The sequence below is a fragment of the Centroberyx gerrardi genome, chromosome 13, assembly GCF_048128805.1.
Source record: "Centroberyx gerrardi isolate f3 chromosome 13, fCenGer3.hap1.cur.20231027, whole genome shotgun sequence".
Lineage (NCBI taxonomy): Eukaryota > Metazoa > Chordata > Actinopteri > Beryciformes > Berycidae > Centroberyx > Centroberyx gerrardi.
Window position 1 is genome coordinate 7,039,018 of NC_136009.1, and position 6,598 is coordinate 7,045,615.

A 6,598-nucleotide genomic window follows, 5' to 3' on the forward strand; every position below is an offset into this window, starting at 1 on the left:
ACCGGCAGCCCTCAGCACTTTCCCGGACCGGCGCCAAAGTGGGTGAGAGACATCCGAGCCGTCCTGAAAGAGAGGAAGAAGCAGCGAGAGAAAGCAGACAAGAGTTGATATCCTGAAAAATAGTGTGAACTATCCCATGTATAATCTACATGTTCCCCTGCTGTGCCCGGTCTGCCAGTGTGCACACCATGCTCTTCCCCCACACCGCCTCCATCTTCTGACTATTATAAGATGGAGTAGTTAACAGAATAATTGCACCATGAATCAGTCTTTCATACAGTTTTACTTTATCCACGTTTGTTAAAAATCATTTAATAACAATATTAAGGTTTATACTGCTTAAATTAGAAATTCTAGTCAGTGCAATGTTCTGATTTTCAAAATCAATACAAGATCTCATGACAGCGATCTCAGGACAGTGAAAGAGTGATCTCTCTTCACCTCCTGTCAAAGCACGGCACCTGAATCATTTTACTTTTGGCTAAACAACAGTTGCCATTCCTAGAGAAGCACCGATGACTTTCACATACACACATACAGTCTAGCTGGCTTGTTTGTGCTGGTAGATATGGATAGTGACACAGGTGGGAAGACTATAGGTGTGTATACTAAACTTATGATTAGAATAGTCATTCTTATACGTTATCTTATTGGAATTTAAGCTGCACTGGGCAACTTCACACTTTGGCGGCCCCAAGTGGCAGCTGGAGATAATTGTTTGAATTTTTCAAAGCTTGAAGGACTTCATTAGCCAGAAGTCATGTAATGTACCTTCAGTTAACTCCGCTCACCTCGGACCTAAATGTCTTCTTCTTAGTGGCAGGTGTGGGTGGAGATAGTAAAAAAAAAAGAACTCTCCACAGCAGGTGAGTCCAGCTGTCTCAGTCTCAACAGATTTAAACTGATAAGACAATATATATATTTTTACATATAAATCTTGCCTTGTGCAGCTTTAAACCATAGTGAAGTTAAACTGTTTTGTAAACATTTTCACTCCATGGCCCTCAATCCAAGTAGGCAGAATTCTAGTTCGAGTCTGCTTTAGTTTGTGTTAAAACTCACAGAGAAGCGCTGGCAGACGCTGTCAGCTTGTCCCTCATGAAAGGCCACAGCCGGACACGCTCTGTAGTCCACATACCTGGACATCTGACCGGCATACTGACAGAAGTCTACATGGACGTGAGGTCCGGTCCCTCCAGACGCCACACTGCGACTGTTATCCAACTTGCTGTAAGGAGAGGGAGAAGTCGTGAGGACGGAGAGAGGGAAAGGAAAGAGAGCAGAAAAAGAAGACGTCAGGAGGGTTGAAAAGGAAGAGAAGGCAGAAGGGGGGCAGCAGAGAAGAATCAGCAGGTGGCACTGTGTGTGTGAAAAACTGACTTGATGAAAAGAATCAATTTTGCTCAGAACTGGTGCAGATGCATATGGAGAGGTGGGGTAAGTGGAAAGACAAGTTCAACCCCCACCCATAAATTCCTATCCAAGCCATCCAAAATATATATTATAATATATATTATAAGTTTGTAATACTGACAGGCATCAAGAGAGCATGGAATCAACTCTACATTGCAATATATGTCCATCTTAAGTCATTTAGTCTCATGTTGAGTCTTAAAATCGTACTTTTCTTGAAACAAGTGAAAAATTCGTCTTTCAGGAATTTTCCAGATATATGTAAGTTTCTATATGTTGAAACAAGACAGAAGGAAGATTTCTTTTTCACTTTTTTTTGCATTTTTAGACTCAATCCTTTGACTTGTTAAGATGGGTATATTTTACAGTGTGGCCAGTAAACCGCCTGTAACCAGATGGGCTGTATGTGTTTATGGATATTTGAATGCAGCCTCGTCATTGAGCTGCTGGCTCACACCAGTAAAACCCCCATCATACCAACTCTTAGCAACACCAGTTCTCTTATTCTTACACTAAAGTGTCTAGTGTAAGTGTCCAGTTTAGCAATGTACACATCAAGGGGCTATTATCTTGAGATGCCATATCTTTGAATGCATTTAGCAGTGGTGAGGAGGAGAAATTTTAATATAACTTTAGCTTTAATTTCTATATGCAGAAGAAGAGATTGTTACATATCTGTCACTTTTAAATGAGCCACCGTGTCCAAGTAGTGTAGCTGCTGCAGGATGCAGCGGGCCTTAAGTGTCTCTGCATCATTTGAACAATCCACTGAACTCATATCAGCAGAACTCACAGTTCATTGCTGCAGCAACACACTCTACTGCACACTGATCTGAAGTCTGTTTACTGACTGTAGTGTGACATCTGTCCAGAGTCACACTACACTATGGATACTAAGGTGAATATTTTACATGACAGGTTCCCACTAGTCCTCTTTTTTCAAAGTGACACCAAATATTTGACTTAAATACCAACAGAGGCAGCCAGTGCAGACAGAGCAGAGAAAAGTGTTTTATTAGACAAATAAACACAAAGAGAACAAATAAATATGCAAAATATATAAACCAGCACAGAGTACATCACATAATTACGCTTAAAAGCGCTTAAAGAAAAGACATATCCATTAATTCCACAGGTCGATATGTGCTCTTCAGTAATTACACCAAATTATATGCATAACCTGTCAATTTTATCTTGTCGGCAGAGATACATACCTGTTATAACAGGACTTATGATCTTTTATGAATCGATAGGAGCCATTCTTTTATTCGCCATACATCCCACATACCAAGCAACACTTCTTTCAATAAAATTTCTATTTTCATAATTGGTTCGCCTGCTCTTCCCACAACCTTGGGAGCAGCGTTAACAATTCTAAAAGTCCTTTAAAAAGTGCTGGTTGGTAGATTATGTACATGCCGACTTTTACAAAATACCCAAATAATTCTTCAGTGGTTTCAGGTCATGTTCTAGGAGGTGTGTAAGTTTGCCGATAAGCAAGGCAACATAAAACTGACCAGATTTTCAATGGAGTTTGGCGGGCAGGTCTCCCCCTACAGGAGACCAGCACGTGTCGACGCTGGGTCTGTTAAACAGCATCCAAACACCTGCCGAGAAACCTCAAAGTCTTTAGCAGTCACTGAAAGACTGTTAAGTGACAGAAACTCCTCATAAATAGTAATAATCCTCGTAAAATACAGTGTGAAAAATGAAATATATTTTTTCAAAACAAAACAAAATGCAACATTCATGCATGGATTATGATTTGTGTAGCCTACTGTTTGCGGTGGTGTAACATCATTAAGTCTATTTAAAGCTCTGACATTGTTATGGAAACTTTCACATTTTCAGCACAAAATGCAGTTAAGGCAACACTTTTTTTAACAAAAAGAGGAATAGTGTGAATATGTCCATGAGAAAAATATTATATTCTTATTACTAATGAATCATTTGTTGTTATTTAATCACTAAGTTATTAAATTCATTTCACCAACAAGAGGACATGTTAGCCCTTGTTATAAGGTAAACCTAGATTGAAAAAAATATAGTCTATATAGGCCTACAACCAGTGTGCCATGAAATAGCTGGAGGGAATAATGAGTGTTTCTCCCTTCAGATTGATCAACAGGACTATGGAGTATGGAGATCCATCCCAGTAAAAGATCCCAACAACCCAAAAGTCCTCAGGATGATCCTGAAGAGAGTCTGAGCACCAAGCTCCTCTCCTCCAAAGCCCAAGGAGCAAATCCAGCAGCAGGAGAAATCCTTCTGGAGGTCCAGGCTGATCCCTGATCCCAGCAAGCCCATCGGCATGAGGCTGATCCTGACGAGGGTCCCGACACCCAGCCGGGTGTCCGGCACCGGCAGCCCTCAGCACTTTCCCGGACCGGCGCCAAAGTGGGTGAGAAACATCCGAGCCGTCCTGAAAGAGAGGAAGAAGCAGTGAGAGAAAGCAGACAAGACCTCAGTCAGCAGGGGGCGTAAGAGAGCTGCTGGACAGAGAGAGAGACGCCTGCTGTCCGCCAAACGCTGCTGCCCCTAAACCAACCAACCAACTACCCGTGTGTGTGTGTGTGTGTGTGTGTGTGTGTGTGTGTGTTTTTCTGTACTTCTACCTTTGTGAGAACCAATTTGAGTTTTAAACCTTCAGAGTGGAGACATTTTTGCAAAGTGAGGTCATTTTGGCCGGCCATCACTTCTTCAGGGGCTATTTTAGGGTTAGGACTTGGCTTTAGGGTTCAGGTTAGAATTGGGATTAGGTTCAAGTTACTTACTTATGCTCTTCAGCATGAGGCCCTCCACCTCGTTCTCTCTTTGGCAGCGTGTTCAGCTTCGCCCCAGGAAGTCTTCATCTTTGTCAGCTCAGTCTTTATACTGTCTTGCGCCGTGTGATTTGAGGTTGGCAGGTTTCCTTCTGCCAGGTGGTGTCCATTTAAGTGCAACTTTAGGGATACGGTCAGAGCTCATCCTGAGGACGTGTCCAGGCCATCTTAAGTGACAGCACTTGATTTCATGGACTACACAGTTTTTGTAGAGTTCTTCATTTGTGATCTTATTTGGCCAGACAATGCAGCAGATCTTCTTGAGGCAACCATTATGGAAAACATTGCTCTTGTTCATCTCCCATTTAGTGGCTCATCAGCGAGCAAGACAGATTTGTGTGAGTGTGTTGTATAGTCGTATCTTGGTCCTGAAGCTATACTTGTTTGACTTTCAGAGTTGCCCTTAGGCACCGCACACTCTCCCAAGTCTTTACTTGATGTCCTTTTGTGCTTCATTATCTTCCTGATCATTATCTGATCAGGCTTCTTATATACACAATGTCCTCAAGAACGTCAAGTGGTTCACCATGTACGACATAGTTCATGTAGAGAGGTACATTCCATTCCAGGCACTCTTCGATGATGTTACATAGTGCAAATATCTGATACACATCCTCTTCCTTTCCTGAAACCAGCCTGTTCTTGCTGCAGTGAGGTATCAACAGCTGTCTCTATTCTGTCCAATAGAACTCTACAGAAAACTTTGCTGGGGATATAAAGGAGTGTAATTCTGCACCAATTTGTCACATTTCTGGAGGTTGCCTTTCTTGGGGATCTTGGTCTTTGGAGATTGTGTCTTTATCCCAGATATAGATCAGTTAGCACCGTTGTAGCTGTCATAAGGTCAGCTTTTAGCATGTAGCATGGATGGAGTCTATGCCTGCAGCTTTGCCAGCTTTGATGGCACTTTGGACTTCTTCCATGGTAGGGCCCTAGGTGTTTTTAACATCGACGCTATAGTGTCGATGTTAAGGACACCTAGTGCTGGAGAGGGATTGGCAGGTTTGTCTGGTTCTGGCCTGTTGACAACTTCTCTGAAGTGTTGAACCAACATGCCGCTTGCTCGGTTCTGATGTTATTTTGCCAGCTTTGTCTTGAGGTGGCTTTGATGGATTTACCACATGGGCACTTAGTGATCTTAGAGTGCACTCATGTTTCCCCTTGCTGCAGCATCTTCAGCCTCCTCTGCCAATCCATTGACAAATCCCTTTTGTCAGTCCTGGCGCTCTTTTTACCTCCTTGTTTTTGGAACTGGAACTGCCCCTGGAGTCTTGGTGATTCTGCATGGATCATCTTGGCTTTTAGGTGTTTCCGCTCTTCTATTTTCTTCCATGTTCTAGAAGTAATCCATTCTTTGCAATGTATTTTCTTAAAGCCTAAGACTTTTGCTGCAGACTCAACATATGATGTTTTAATGGATTCTCACTTCAAGTTTATGTCTTGGTCATCACTTACTGTTGAGTCTGCAAGAGCAGCAAAGCGATTTCTTAGCTACAACACAAACTCTCGGTTGATGGATGGGCACTTCAGCAATGTCTAGATGTTTCCTACATTTTGCTTCGGTACTCCTCACAGTTTCAGCTTGACATTTATGAGTAGATAGTGGTCACTGAAGATATCAGACTTGAAAATCTTGGCGGGACCTGTGCCACTTGCCATTGACAATGATGTGGTCAATTTGGTTTTATGTCCTACTATCAGATGACCTCCATGTGAGTTTTCTGGATATTCTTATGTGGAAAGAGGGTGCTGACAATTATGCAGTTATTGTTTATGCATAAATCAATGAGACGTTCGCCAGTGTTGTTCGGTCCGGCATGGTTGAACCTGCCAGGAGCATAAACTCCAGATGGTGTTTAGAGTCTAGAGAGAGCTCAAACCTCCCCACTGCGTTAAGGATACTCACAAGGAGGTTAAGGTTAGGGTAAGGGTTAAGGTTAGGCATGCAGTGGTGAGGGTTAAGGTTAGGGTTAGGGTAAGGGTTAAGGTTAGGCATGCAGTGGTGAGGGTTAAGGTTAGGGGATAGGGAATGGATGTAGTCAATGAATGGTCCTCATGAGGATAGAAGTACAAGGATGTGTGTGTGTGAGAGTGTGTGTGTGTGTGTGCGTGTGCGTGTGCGTGTGTAGGTGTGTGAGTAGCAGTACTTTTTAGACATCATTTATCATTTTTATAACTATCACTTTGTGTATTCCTTCATTTTATTATTTAAAGGATAAGGCTGGTGTTTTTTAATGCATTTCTTACCGTCAACAAATGCTATGAAAATAACAAAATCAACAATGCGTTTGCTCTACTCCCGTTACTTTCTGACTTCCCACGTACCGTGTTTAGGCGTCAACCCAGAAGTCATTGATGATGAA